Source organism: Triplophysa dalaica, chromosome 11, assembly GCF_015846415.1.
Source record: "Triplophysa dalaica isolate WHDGS20190420 chromosome 11, ASM1584641v1, whole genome shotgun sequence".
In the NCBI taxonomy this organism is placed as follows: Eukaryota; Metazoa; Chordata; class Actinopteri; order Cypriniformes; family Nemacheilidae; genus Triplophysa; species Triplophysa dalaica.
In genome coordinates, this window is record NC_079552.1 from 16091090 (window position 1) to 16105617 (window position 14528).

Below are 14528 nucleotides of genomic sequence, written 5' to 3' on the forward strand. Positions count from 1 at the left end.
ATTGGAATCTAAACTTCTTAACCATCTGAATCTGAACATTTAGAACAAAACTAAAATGAAAACTACAGTAATTATCATTATTTATCAACACCCACCAGTGTTAAAAGAGCAATGTTGAAAAAAGGTCTATTATTGAAAGATGAAAAATATTGTGGCAATAATCTCCACAGAGACAGCATTGCAAACAAAGCTTTTTTTAAACGGATCATTTTGGTTCAATAAAAACACCTTATGAAAGACCGCAATGCTTACCACTTATGTCATCTGTTCCTGAACAACTACACTCAAACATTTATTGCCTGGTTATGGAAAACCACCACATAAAAGAGCTGGCAACACTTCCTGGTGTTATGATGGCACAGAGGGTGACACTAAGCATACCCACATGAGACCAGATGTTTGGAAAGCCAGACGGCCTAGGAATGCTCGCTCAGTTCCAGTTTTCAAATGACTCGTTCAGCTGTTTCCAGCCTGGCCTCCACGGTTTCCTGTGTTTGAGTGGCAGGGTGAGCCAGCGTTTGCCCCGTCTATCCCTCTCTTTTCTTTCCTCATCTCATCTGGCCCAAAGGCATTAAACAAACAAGGCCAATAAAGGCATCTGCCTGAATGCCCTACAGGAAAATGTGTGTGCTTCTATATGTGCATGTTTGATAGAGCGAGGCTCTTGAGGGCCAAAGGCTAAAACAGAGTGCTCCAATAACCATTAAAGAACAATACTCAAAAAATGTGTCTGCAGAAGAATGTAGGGGAACCACTGAAGACTAAGCAATAAGAGCTAAAACTTCAGAGATACAGGATACGTGTTACAGCTGAATGTAAGAAACATTTGTGTCAGTTTTTTGTCTCCCGCAACCCATAATTCCCAGAATAGATGTGGAGCTCTCGTGGATCAAAGCTATGATGAGACTGCTTGTTGTCAAGCACAGGACTCGACATGTGCACAAACATCAACCAATGTGCAACCATCTGATATGGTCAAAGACCTTGCAATGGCTTTAGGACTTACACATGAAAAGATCTCACAGAAAAAAACAATGCTTATAAATCACCAGATTATGGATAAGCAAAACCATGAGAAACAGATGCATATGGAAGAGATGGACCTAAAAATGAAACATCTGAGCATGGGCTGGTGTCGAACTCCTAGTTAAACCTAGATGAACCCCTCAGAAAAGAAAGGCTCATCCAAAATTTAATGAATGAATTTTACAAAAGTAGACATTTTCATAATAATTTACACATCTGTTAAGCTCCAAACTGGTTTAAAAAAACTCCAAAGCACCACACTGAGTTTTGAGAGAGGAACAGAATGAGAGAGGAAACATAAATGAAGCAAAAAGAATCTGTGGAAACAGTCCTTTCTTTGTTCGTCTGGGACATAGGTTCACAACATGCAGGGTTGCAGGTCAAACATTTGTTTATTCAACAACTGTGTTTTAGTATCAAGAATGAAGGAATACAACGGTAATAAAGATTGTTTGTTTCTAGTGATCATCCACGGTTTATAAAACAAGACAGCTCTTTGTATTACATAAATAAGGGAGCATGCAGGTGTGCATGAGCATGAGTGCATACTAAAGCTAACAGGAAATACCTGATACTAGGAGTTTTAAGATGAAATAAAAGTTATGAATAAATACATTTACAGCTTGTTGTGATAAAAACATGGTGTGGCATGCAAAATACTGCAAAAATTAATTGGAACATAATACACAAATGCAATATATTTATTTCAAAATATTTATTCTATTATATTTAATTAAATTAACAATATATTCTTGCGTGTTATTTCTAAACTTTACTGGATATATTCTTGAAAATATATTTTTTTTTTATCTTTGTAGCTGTTGTTTTTGTTTCCGATACAAAATCCCTCAGCATCACAAATAATGATCAAAATATGTTATTGTAGTTGGGTGGTTATTTGGTTTGAAAAGAATATGACAATTTGCTTTTAGTTTACTCTCTGATGAAAGAGTATTTGTGTGGGGATCAAAGGTATGTGTTTTGCTTTTTGTGTGTATGCATGTGAGCTACTATGGAGATCTGATGGAGTCTGACAGAAAGCAATGCTTCATTGAGACAGAACACTCTATAAATACCCCAACCTCTGTTTCCAGCATCATCCCTGTTCCTAAACATGAAAAGAAGGCAGATGCATTAATAAGCAAAAGAGGCCATGCAAATTATGCATAAGTGGCCCAAAAAAAACATTATTTAAAAATTCTGCTCCAGACGGGCATCACTGACGAGTGACTCTGGGGTGAGTTACATAAATGCCTCTAATCCTTTTTGCTATGCAGCTGAAAAACAGGAGCCGTTGCTTCACTATTAAAAGAGGCGGGACTGCTTCTGTCAAACGGAAATGACTGAATGTTCTTTATAATGTTTGAAAATGACATACAAAATGTTCGTTGTATGTGACGTGTTAACACCTATATGACAACAAATCTGCAGGTTAGGTTTTCGTAGAACTCATCTTTTATGATTTTTACTCTTGAAATGTTTTTCCTAATGTACCAGGAATGCAATGTTCCAGGAACCTTTTGAGGAAGGTATATTTTCTCATTTAAAGTTTTGAGTCAGCCAGTGCTCAGGATTGTACAAACACGGGCAAAATCAGTCAAGCTTACACAAATCAATACTGCCACACAACTTCAGTAAACTGGCAGCCATACATGCCATACAGAGAGATGCTAGGCTTGGCTTTGTTTACTTGATATTGTGCTAAAGTAAATCTGGCCCATCCTTACACAGTTGTACTCAGAAAGGTTCATACGATTTAACATTTTCATATACAGGACTTACTGTACAACTGCTTTGATCTTTGACAAAGAAGAGAAATACTACTGTGACTGTGGTTTGAGAGCGACTGGCAGCTGTTTAAACTGTCAACTAGTCAAATAGGCTTGAACAATCACTTCTGTTGGTTTTTGTTTGCTTTCTATTAAGATGTGGATGAGCAAGAGTTGCACTGACTTTGATCAAACGTATGAGCCAACTTCTGGTGCGGAAAAAGTCTAGAAATATAGATGAAGTGTTATCCATCTGTGCTTTCTATTTTGGTTAAAACATTGCTTTCGATGTGAACCACAACAATTCATTGCTGTTTTCAGTCCCATGAAATGTGTAATATAAATACTGTATACTCTATGTGATACATTATTGAACTCTGTCATTGCTTTAGCCTGTATCTAACTGATATTTAATGTTCTCTTAAGGGTCGTTCATACTATAACGATAACTTTAACTAAGTTAGCATACACACAAACACACTATAATGTCAATGTTATGGAAATTTCAAGCTTGTGTGCTGCTGTGTAACAATCACAAAAATGTATGTAGATACTGTTGCTTTACATTTTCAGCGCCAAACGTCTTTCATTCAATAGCTGACTGGTTCCCTTTACCATTGTGGTGTGAACTCCACTATTCTCTTAAAGGTCCAGTGGGTGAAATGTAGCGACATCTAGGGGTGGCGTTGCGAATTGCAACCAGCGGATAACTCCACCCATCCCTTTCTAAGCACTACAGTGGCTGATATGTCGTACGGGGGATGTCTTCACATTATCGTTTCTTTGCCGAAGGAGATAACGCATTTACAAAACCTGTTCTGTAGAGCAGTTTGTCAATTTAGGGCTTCTCTAGAAACAACATGATGAATTCCATGTAGGTGTTTGTAGATAAATTGCGTCAGCAACGTTACATAAGAGCTTGGATAGTTAAAAATTCTGTAAAATCGGAACATCCATATTACATATTAAACAGAAGCTCAGACTCTGACCTTTACATAGACCAGTCATTTGTCTAAATAGGCGAATCAGAGGCTGAGATATAACAATGCGCAATTCAGGCGGAAATCCAAAAAATGGCCCAGAGTTAACAAAAAATAAATCCTTTAGGACTTTTAAGATTTTATTTTTACCTATTTAGTATGTTTATAAGGCCTCCATAATGTATATAATTTCAGGTTTACTATCATTATGGGGACATTTGATCCCCGACTCACCCACCTACGCACCCAAACACAACAAAACAAATCACCACCTTCAATCAAAGGCTGTCCCCAAACTAAAATCTAAAACACAGACAGGGGCCAAATAAGAAGCGAGACTCGATCAACCACACATTTAAATCAAAGGCACTTTAGCCAAAATGTGACTGGGCCACAGTTTCTCTTTCAGCCTAAATGCTGTGTTTCAGAGAAAACTAAACAGAGTCTAGCAGAAATGTCAGGGAGGTTGCTAGACCAGGTGGTCAACGTGACATCTGAGTAATGTATTGTGAGAAAAGGTTTAGTGTTTGTGTTGTTGAGGAGAGAGCTAATAAAATTACTGTGGTGCTTGGACCGGCCCAGAGCTCGCAGGGGAAGCTGCAAAATCAGCAGCAGCCAGAACATCTTTTCCTCATCTTCTGGCTCCAGTGGCAAGGCAGAGTGAGAGATGGACATCACAGAGCATGAAGAAAACACAACCATTTCCTTCATTTTTTGTGGTAAAATGAGAATAATCTGCAGAGAGGAAAGATTCATAGAGGCAATTTATGTACACCCACGCTTTTCCATTTAGGACCACAGAAGAAAGAGAGTCAGCTGACGATGTGGGCTAAAGAGGAAAGTAAAGGGGGAACAGCACCACAGGCTATCTGGCAAAGTCATTTACTAAACTTTGTCCACATGGAGTTCACAGCAACCCCATTTCCCACAATTAAACTAAGCACTACATTTCACACGCACACACTCAGTCACAAACACACTTCAGTTCTTTATATAGTGAAGCTTTGAAGGTTCATTTAGGTTTATGGTCTATGTGGAACTTAAATGGTCAAGCACATTTATTGCAGGAAATTGGACACCTTTGACCCCAAAGTCCTGAATTAACAAGGTTTTTTTTTAAAGCATTCAGAGCTGTGTATTCTGATGATAATGAACGATAAGCACTTCTTTAGATTAGATCTGTAAAACCAGCACAAGACAGCATTAAATCTTAAAATCACTCATTTTGTTACTGCACAAAAAGCAATCTTCAAATTCAACCTATCTGTATAACTTTTCAAAATATTTTTTCTTTCAAAAGTAACTTAAAATAAAATAATTCAGTTAAATTATTTAAAAGTTATGTTTATTTTTTGAAGGTAAATAATATTAATAACTTTTAATTATAATAATAATTTTATAATACGTTTTTAAATAACTATTAAATCATACATGTTTTTTAGTTTTCTGTATGGTGAAAGAATAGTATGCTATAGCCTACATTTGTAAACTCACGGAGCATGCAAAAGCATGCGACCAGGTGTAAATGCCCTCCAAAACATTTTTGAGACAGATTTAAATTCGATCACGCAAACCACTTGAAGAGACTGGACTAGTGTAACTCATCTGATTGTTGAGGCCACACTTTTCAAGGCTTTACTCGTCCAAACGGAGTGCGTCACTGGAAGCCTTGTTGTTTTTTGTTGTTTTAAATGTAGACGTGCAACAATCGCGTTCACAACGTGCTGTGACATTCTCCGTCTTCCCGACATGTCTACACCGCAGCGAAATGAAGCTTTGGGGCTAGCATTCAATTCACCCTTTACATAAACTTATCTCATATGCTTAGCATCGGCAGCCTCCCATGCGCTTTGGAAGGAGGAGAAAACGGCGTGACTCGTAGGTTTCCCTGCCTTCTTTTAGTCATGATGTAAAAATACAAATGTGAAATAAGAAGTAAGAAAAAGTAATGTACATTTACGTTTAGTAATTTAGCAGACGCTTTTATCCAAAGCGACTTACAGAGAATTCAGGGAGGAATAAGCGATATGCCATACAGCTATAATACAATAGGTGCTAGTACAAAGTTACTTGTTTCAACAAAAGCCAGGTTGAGTTTTCGTTTTTGTCATAATAACCTCCGGAGGACGCAGCCTTCGACATCAGACCCAGCATGAAGCTATTTTTGTTTAATTCCAATTTAATATTAAAATCTTATAGCTAACATTAATGTTCGGATAACGAGCGTCGGTTCTCGAATAGGGAAATTAAACGAAATGAACATCCATAAGTGTTATTTTTTTATTACCTTAGAAAGAGCTATTTCTATCTACATACACCGCGGGTCTCCTCCGATGGAATTCACCATGTTGTTTTTACAGTAGCCCTAAATGGACAAACTGCTCTTTGCGTTTTGAAAAATACATTGTCTCCTTCGGCAAATAAGGGAAACTGTGACAACATCTAAGTTCTGTGTCAGCCACCATAGTGCTTCGAAAGAGAGGACTATACATTGGACATATAGTGGAACTTTAATATCAATAATATAATAATAATAATTTCCCCACCATATTATATTTATTTTTTTAACTAAATAATAGTCTACTTCTACTGTTTATTTAGTTAAATATAAAAGTGTTTGGTTCTTTACATCCAGAATCCTATTTAAATGCACTTAAGGCCTATGAGCGAGTAACTCAAGGTGTCTTGGGAAAATATCTTTCTATACACAAGTCAATGGAATGTCAGAATAAAATGTGTACGTAATTGGCATTCTGTTTTGCTCGTTTCTCAAACACATTTCTATTCTGACAAAGCTTGCTTCCTTGCTCAACACATTCCAAGCTGAATAACTGGCTTGTTTGGGTATGTGCCTGTTCACTGTGTTGACAACAATGGACCACACTCAGTATTGTAAGAACCATACCCTGACCCTCTGACCTCATCACATGAACTTGCTTTAATTTCACTGTTACCTCCATGAGCTTCAAAGACTTACTCAACATGGCATCAATGTATAGGAGGGCATCGACCTTGTCACGGTCACTTGAAGATTACGCCGAACACGCTTTAGTTTCACAATATTTTACAAATCTGCAACTTAAAGAGTCGTGTCTCTTTAGTGCAGATGGCTATTGAGTCTGCAGGGTTTTTCCTGCATAGAAAATTGGAGGCGGCCGCCTCATTCAATTTTCGTGCCGCCTCAGTCTCTGGCCAAAATTATGTTGGCCGTCTTAAAAAAACAGCGTGGATTCAACAAACTGTGATATTAACTGAGTGCAGTTGCGCGTTATGCCATATTGTAGGCGCTGTGTCTTTATCAGCACCAGTGAGGCGCTGCAGAAGAGTCACAGAACAAGATTTATAAGGAGCTGTATTTCAGGTCTGTTCAGGTAAATGTTGTTTCATTATTTTAAATGTAGACAGGAAATAGGAGGCGACGCAATGTGTTTTTCAGCCGCGTCGGCGCCGCATCGAGATGAAAAAAATCTACATTTTTAGCCTATTGTTGTACGGTGTTTAATGATATATTCAAAACACCCTCCATTATTGGCAAACAGTGGATAAACCTTGATATGTGAGCCCGCCAAATCACAGAGATGCCGATTCACACTAATATTATCAAAGGACCTCTGTGTTCGTCAAAATATGATAGGTAATTTGTGGTGGAATTTTTACAGACATGGACGATTCAGACAGTATTAAGATCACAGACGATCTGCAATTATTACAAGTGACCAGAGGTCCCCAGGTAATACTAACCCCGTACGAATAGGGATTTAAATCAGCACGTCTCTTTAAACATGCCTGAGTGAGCGTCATCATGGTTCAGCATGACTGGTCTGGATTTAAGCCATCGGTTGCTGTGTCGAAGTTACAGAAGCATTATTCTGTAATCTTTAAACCAGAGGGTCGCATACATCCATCAATTATTTAGGCAACAAATTCCACTAAAGATTGATTTCTGGATTAATTTACATAGCTGGTAAGAGCCTAGAGAGGGGACAACAATCTAGGGTTTCATCGGCTTTATAATTAAAATGCAGTCCCCATAGATTCTTATGAACTTTAGGTGAACTGTGGTCAATGTACACAGGTCAATGACAAATAAGACATTTCAAAGAGGATTTCTGTGGGTAAGATACATGTAGTTGAAAATGAAAGTTCTGTAAATGTAATGTTTATTCTTAACTATAGTTACTTACATTTGTTTTTGAAAAACTCACCCCCCCTCAATGCCATGTTGTGAATAGCTTCCAGCATATTGGTCACACCACACTGACTTTTGAGCAAAAACTTTAGTGTACTTATGTTTAAAAACAATTTGTCCATTTTAAAAATAAAAAAGTATCATAAATAAAACGTTTTTATTTCATGTATCATCTTTTTTATTCTAAAACTTTTATGATACTATATGTTATGAAAAATGCTGGGTTGTGTAAAAATGGACAAACCCACCCACAGGTTTAAATAATCCATGAATGAATGGGTTGGTCAAGTTGACCAAACCATGGGCTGACACAACCCAGCATTTCTAAGAGTGCCTCTTGACATTTTAGACATTTTGTCCCATAAAAAAATCAAAATGAATTGACATTCATTCATTGTCAGTGCCAAGTTATTATCATACATATTCATTTATCCAAAGTTACCCCAACGTGAGACAACCTTTCTTGCCATTAACACAACGTTGTGTGGCTCATGTTAAGTCATTATGAGAAACATGAAACTATTTCATGAATTGCATATTTAATGTTTTGCTTAAATAAACTGACACCTGTCGTTGTCTTCCTGAAACATTGTATGTGCAGATTGGATTTTTTTCAGGAAATGGGAAAAGCACTGTACTTTTCAAATGATTAAATATTGTATTATCAAAAGTGACAATCACTTTTTAAAGCGGCCATAACACTGCCAATCTCATATTAATCTTGAGTACCTATAAAGTAGTATTGCATACTTCGTATCTTCGAAGAGTATTTAGTTTGATCACATTTATAAAAGATAGATACAGCTTATACGAAGATAAAGATAATTACGATTATTGCCTTAAGCATATGGCACGTCTGGGGGGGGGGTAGGATGAACTAAAGTACGTACAAACCCATTGCCAACAAAACACAGACATTCATTTTTACTCACCGCATGCGGTTCATGTCAGGCATCTTTTAGCCCTGGGAGGCCCCCATATATCAGTTTCAAAAGATCTCCAAATCCAGCGTTATATCCAGTTTATATAACATTCATCACCCAAATGCAATGAACTAACAAACACCTGAACTTCGCGAATGTATGCTCTCGCTCTCCTGCACACAGGTGAAAGTGACGTCTGCGCATGCTACTGCTCTCAATGCTGCCGCGTGGGCGTGCTGTGTGCTTTTCTGGGAGAATTGTCCAATAAGGGACTAAGAAAAATTGTTACGAAACTGATTTATATGTTCGAAAAAAATGGTCCGAAACCTGTACGATCCCTGGGGGAGTGTATCGAGCACAGAAATACTACGTAATAAGCCAAACTCGTTTTTTGACAAGATGACCATGTTAAGCATGAGAAGACAGCATGTTTAACATTGTAAAGAAGTCAGAATGCATAAAACACTGTTGCATGGCCGCTTTAATACTTTTTATTGGTTAGACATTTGGATAACCTTGACATAAAGGGTGACAAGTAATGATTTATTACTCCATTAAAAAATGGAGATACGAGGTTTCAGTAGGACACCAGCGTCATTTTGGTGTCATGTCTTTGATATACTGTACATATCAAATCACTTTGACTAATGTTCTAGTTTCTGATTTTATCAGAGATACAGCAATAACAAGATAAACCAGCTGCACTACAACTCATGCTGTAAACATGACTAGCGTGACTCTAATACATGACTGTGATTGTGACTCATGTTGAATACGACCCAAGATATTGACCATTATGTGTATTAACTCTCATTCCTTCCCTGTTGGATTGTTCTTCGGAGAGATCTGTTGACTTGAAGTGGGTGTTGGCCTCCCAATGCATGAGAGTGCAACTGAGGGTGATGACATAGCACTTAAATATAATCGTGCCAGAGGCCCTAAACACCAAAAACCAGACGCTCTGTGCATTTCCACAAAGCAAATTGCAAACTTGAAGTCCCCTTTGCAGCAACACTAAGATCAGCAGAGGTCAAAATGGAAGAGGAGGATAACAGTCGTAAACCTTGCAGCTCCGGTACGTCACGCGATCTGCTTGTTTGCACTCAGTGGGAGATGCTGCGGACTAGCCAGCAGCATAGAAGAAAGAGGCGGGCATCACAGCATGTCTTGGTGAAAAGCGAGGCTTGTCTCCTATCATAACTCACCTCACAGTGCGACACGCTGTGGACTGAGAACAGTTAAGAGCTGTGGACCCCTGCCTTGCGTCAGCTCGGAACTCCCGAGGGCGAAAGATCATAAATCAAGACAAAATGGACACTTGTTTTCATAATGTTTTGCTCTCTGCTTGGGGGTGTGTGGATTTCTAGGGCCCTTTGACAGGGCAGATTCCTGACTAATGAAAGGCAGGCAAAGCATGAGACGCAGCATTTCATCTACTTAAACATCTCAGCGAGATTTGTTGTGGTCTTGCCACTGTCGCCTTGGGGGAAGGGGTCTAATTTTTGTGATGATGATCTGGAAAAACAATACAAATACTGTATCTAAAAATATCTACGAACTGGATAAATAGCAATCTCACTGCACAGCAGGATGAGATATACAATAACACAATGTGTCAATATCACTTTTCTGACCTATTGTACATCTTTAAGGGGCAAAGGCTTGGATTTGTCACCACCTCAAGTTTTCAACAGTCAGCACTACACTGACATACACCGACATCTCGGGTATGGATTTATTCAATCTGCCCTCATTTTTCTCATTCAATTTGTAAATCCTTCAAGAAACAGAATGACTTAACCAGGAAAACATCTCGGCACATGTTGATTTTATCTCAGGAATATTAATGGATGACATGGATCGACTTCTTCCATGCACAAACAACAGACCCATAAATAGACCCAAGGGCAGTCATAAATGCAGGCACACTAGATCTAGACAATTTATCACAATGGGAGAACTTATTCTTTCAAAATACAGAGACCACAGCCGTTGTAAATTGAATACACAGTAATGTCATGAATCACTCCAGCAACAATATAAAAGAATTTACTGTATTCCCCGAGCCAGCACTGAATATTTCCCACACTGAGCGTATCAGAGATAACATCGTAAATTCAGTTCCTCCAGGATGATAGAGTATCGACGTGCAAAAAAATTGCAAGCAAGGTTACAGAGCGACTCCTGCCAAAAGCCAGCCAACGTCCTCTGAAATTACAAACTCTATCTTCATTTATATGGCAGATGGCAAATTCAATCTGACAGGAACACTCCAGTTGTGTCAATTTAAAAGCACTAGACTAAACCTGCTATCACATTTGGAATGTTCAACTGAAAAGTCCTTCACATGGTTGATTTAGTACGCCTGTGAGGGCAATTGGTAAAAGTTATATGAACTGTATGTCATATGACCTTTGAGCTCTCACTTCTGATTCCCACACTCCAACAGCTTCTTAACACTAACATATGGCCCTTCGTAGTGCAACCACCCGTCTTGTACATTTGCTAATCGTCTCTCATCATACTATAAACACAGACTGACAGTTTGTTCGTGTAAGTGACTCCACTCAGTTTGACCCATGAGGGTGTTCTGTTGCTATTATCCAGAAATAATAAACCAAAACCCAACTACATTATTATATCACATCATCTGGGAATAAGAAGAATAAGCATAATCTGGGAATTTGGCAGAGAGATTAAAGTGATAGTTCACACAAAAATTGAAATTGTATGATTTATTTATTCACACAATAACACAGAATATTCATTCAATGGACCTCATGTTGTTCAAAACCTGTATATGACATTATTTTGGAAAACAAAAGAAAAAGAGCATTTCTGCAAAATTACATTTCTGAGTTTTTTGTTTCCATATTGGAAGTCAATGGGGCCCCAATGTTGTTTGGTAACCGACATTCTTCTAAATATCTTGTGTTCTGCATGAAAGTCAAACAGATTTGGAATGACATAGGTGTGATTAAATGATGAAAGACTGAATTAATTTCTCCATATATGATAGAATGATTTCAATTAGGTTCTAGCTGGTCTAAAATTCGGGTTCGTCTATAAGTAATGTGTGAACTATTTACAAGGTCCCTTGTACACCATTTATCAAAAATTATGCTAAGTTTACTATTACATTTATGCCTAAGGCAGATGCTTTGGCTAATCTAGTGCATTCGATGTATACATTTTATAAAGCTGTGTGTGTCCTGCGATCAAACCAATGATCTCTGCTTTGCAAATGCTATGTGCTACCAACTGAGCTACAGGAATCCCCAATTATCATCCAGAATAAATCGAACAACGCATTACGGTGAAAGTTTATGTGCCGGTGTGGGTGATAATTTAGTAAATGTTCCAATATCTCATATTTGAAAGTAGTAACAAATGACAAACTCGCGGTTAGGTTTTGCACTGCTTGGGAAAAAAAATTACCCCTACCCATTATATAAATTAGACTTTCCGATTCGCATCCATTATATAAATTAGACTTCGCGATTCGCATACAATTGAATCTTTTGTTCATCTTTAGACTAACCCATCCCATCGGTATTATTTCAATAATTTCCTCTCTATCCAGACATGATGTCTCCTATAGCAGCCAGTGAGATGCCTGAAAGCAGCTGGGTATGACACACCATGTGCAGAGGAAGGAATCAGTGTCCGTGTGAAGAAATTGGCAGTGGTGTATTTCATGTCATAAATACAGTTAAAGTTGTAAGAACATGGGAGTATAAAGGCGGTATTACCCCTTTCACGTGATTTTAAAAGCCTTGGAGAGACACAGACTATTCAAAGGTATATGTTTAATAACAACACTGTCAGTCCACAGAGGCTTCTCTGACAGTGTGAAGAATGTCTTTATAAGCCGAATCGCATCCAGTTTTTATCTTGCACATATGGGGAGCGGGGATAATGTTGAACCACGAGCGGCTTCCTTGAGCTGTGTCCTGCGATAAGGGACTTTGTCTTTTCAGTTAACAAGATCTCCGAGAGCTTCTGCATTCTTTGTTGTTAGAAAAAACAGAACTCTTTGCCTGTATGTGTTGAGCATGGCAGGTACAGTAAGTGGGTCAGAGTTAGATAAGCTTTTTATAGAGGTAACAAGGTGAAAGCATGTCTGGTGAAAGAGCATAAATCGTTACACTTAAATCAATGGATATGACGTCCTTGCCTTTACACACTTGTTTAAATGATCTGCAACATAGGATGTTTAAAATATAATTTGAAATAAAAACTAACACACTGAGTAAACAGTGGGCAAGTAAATCCCACTTATCGTCAGGTCACGTTTCAATCCATAAATCAAAGTATAGAAATAAGAAAACATCATTTTCTTATGACCACCTCAATTTTCATTACAGTAAAAAAGTGAAATCATCATAGTAGTACTTGTTGTGCTATCTTTAAATAAAGCTGATTAAACAGTTTAGCTTTGTGTAAGATGGTCAATAGTAAACTAACAAGCATGACCACTGAGAATTAAGGGATTTAAAAACAAAAAGTATGAACCTTTTGAAATGCATTGTCTCTACTGCTTAGATTACATAAGGGATGTGATTTATAATTTTCATACACACCAGTAGCCAACTGTGATATCTGATCAACCTACTGAGAGGATGTGTGAAAAAATGCAAATACACAAAGAAAAGAGCTGAAAAAAAGACCACTCACATAATGCGTTTGTGTTTAGTGTTAATCGACACTGCCATATGCTGTTATTAAACATGTGACTGAGATGCCAGAATTACTTCTGCTAGGATGAATTTATTCCTGCCTAGACATTCAACATAATTATATAATTATTAAAGTTTTCAATACACTTTCAAAAAAGAAAATGAACATTAATACTTAAATATGAAAGAGAATAAAGCAACACAACAAATCAGAACTAATAAAAAAATATTAAAAGGTGAGACAAATATCAACAAAACTGCAGCTATCTAAAATCACTTTTTAAACTCATTTTATTGACGTACATCATTCAGTTCATCTCAAAATTGTCATCAAACTGTGAAGCAGCGGTGGGCAAAAACTTGCACTAAAGTTTTCAAAGCAGATTACTTACCATTGAGCGCGTGAAGATCGCTTTCTAGTATAAACTCCACAATTACGCTTAATGTGAAATCTCCCAGTGTTGAAGTTCAAGAAAATCTGACTGGTAGTCGCTTTACTCCTCTCTAAAGTACGTATAACACCAACTCCATTCGCTGAAAGAGACGACAAACGTGAAGCTACTGCACGTCCATCCCCCTGGAAGGGACTGTAGTCAAACTGCCGTGAACCCCGCTGCGCGCGCGCAGGACTCGGACCCTGCCCCCATCATCGGACCGCCGCTGGCAGCAGCGCCGCTCATTCGAGGACCGACCGCTGATCTGGAGCGACAAGGCTATGAGAGAGTGAGCGTGCTGAGGGGGCTCACGACGGACGACAGGTTCAAGTTCATGAAGCAACATAACTGGGTCCCTTAATGTAGTTTAGGGCGTATGTCAAATCAAAACAGCATGACGTGTTAGATAGGCACAAGTTTTAACTGCAATAGGAAATGACAAATTGTTTTGAAGTTATGCACAAAAGAATTTATTCTGAAGAACAGTCCATATTCATACAAATGAGGAATTTCTCAAGTGATCTTTTG

The 14528-nt window shown here is 38.1% G+C and overlaps 1 protein-coding gene across 1 annotated transcript in view; it reads right to left on the bottom strand.

The window, feature by feature from the left end:
- The window catches only part of lzts2a (leucine zipper, putative tumor suppressor 2a), a 55512-nt gene extending 41353 nt beyond the window's left edge, over positions 1 to 14159 (bottom strand). The window contains exon 1 of the mRNA XM_056761322.1: positions 13959 to 14159. The gene's annotated coding sequence lies outside the window, so the exon portion shown is untranslated. The remainder of the gene's footprint in view (positions 1 to 13958) is intronic.
- Between the last annotated feature and the right edge of the window lie 369 nt (positions 14160 to 14528).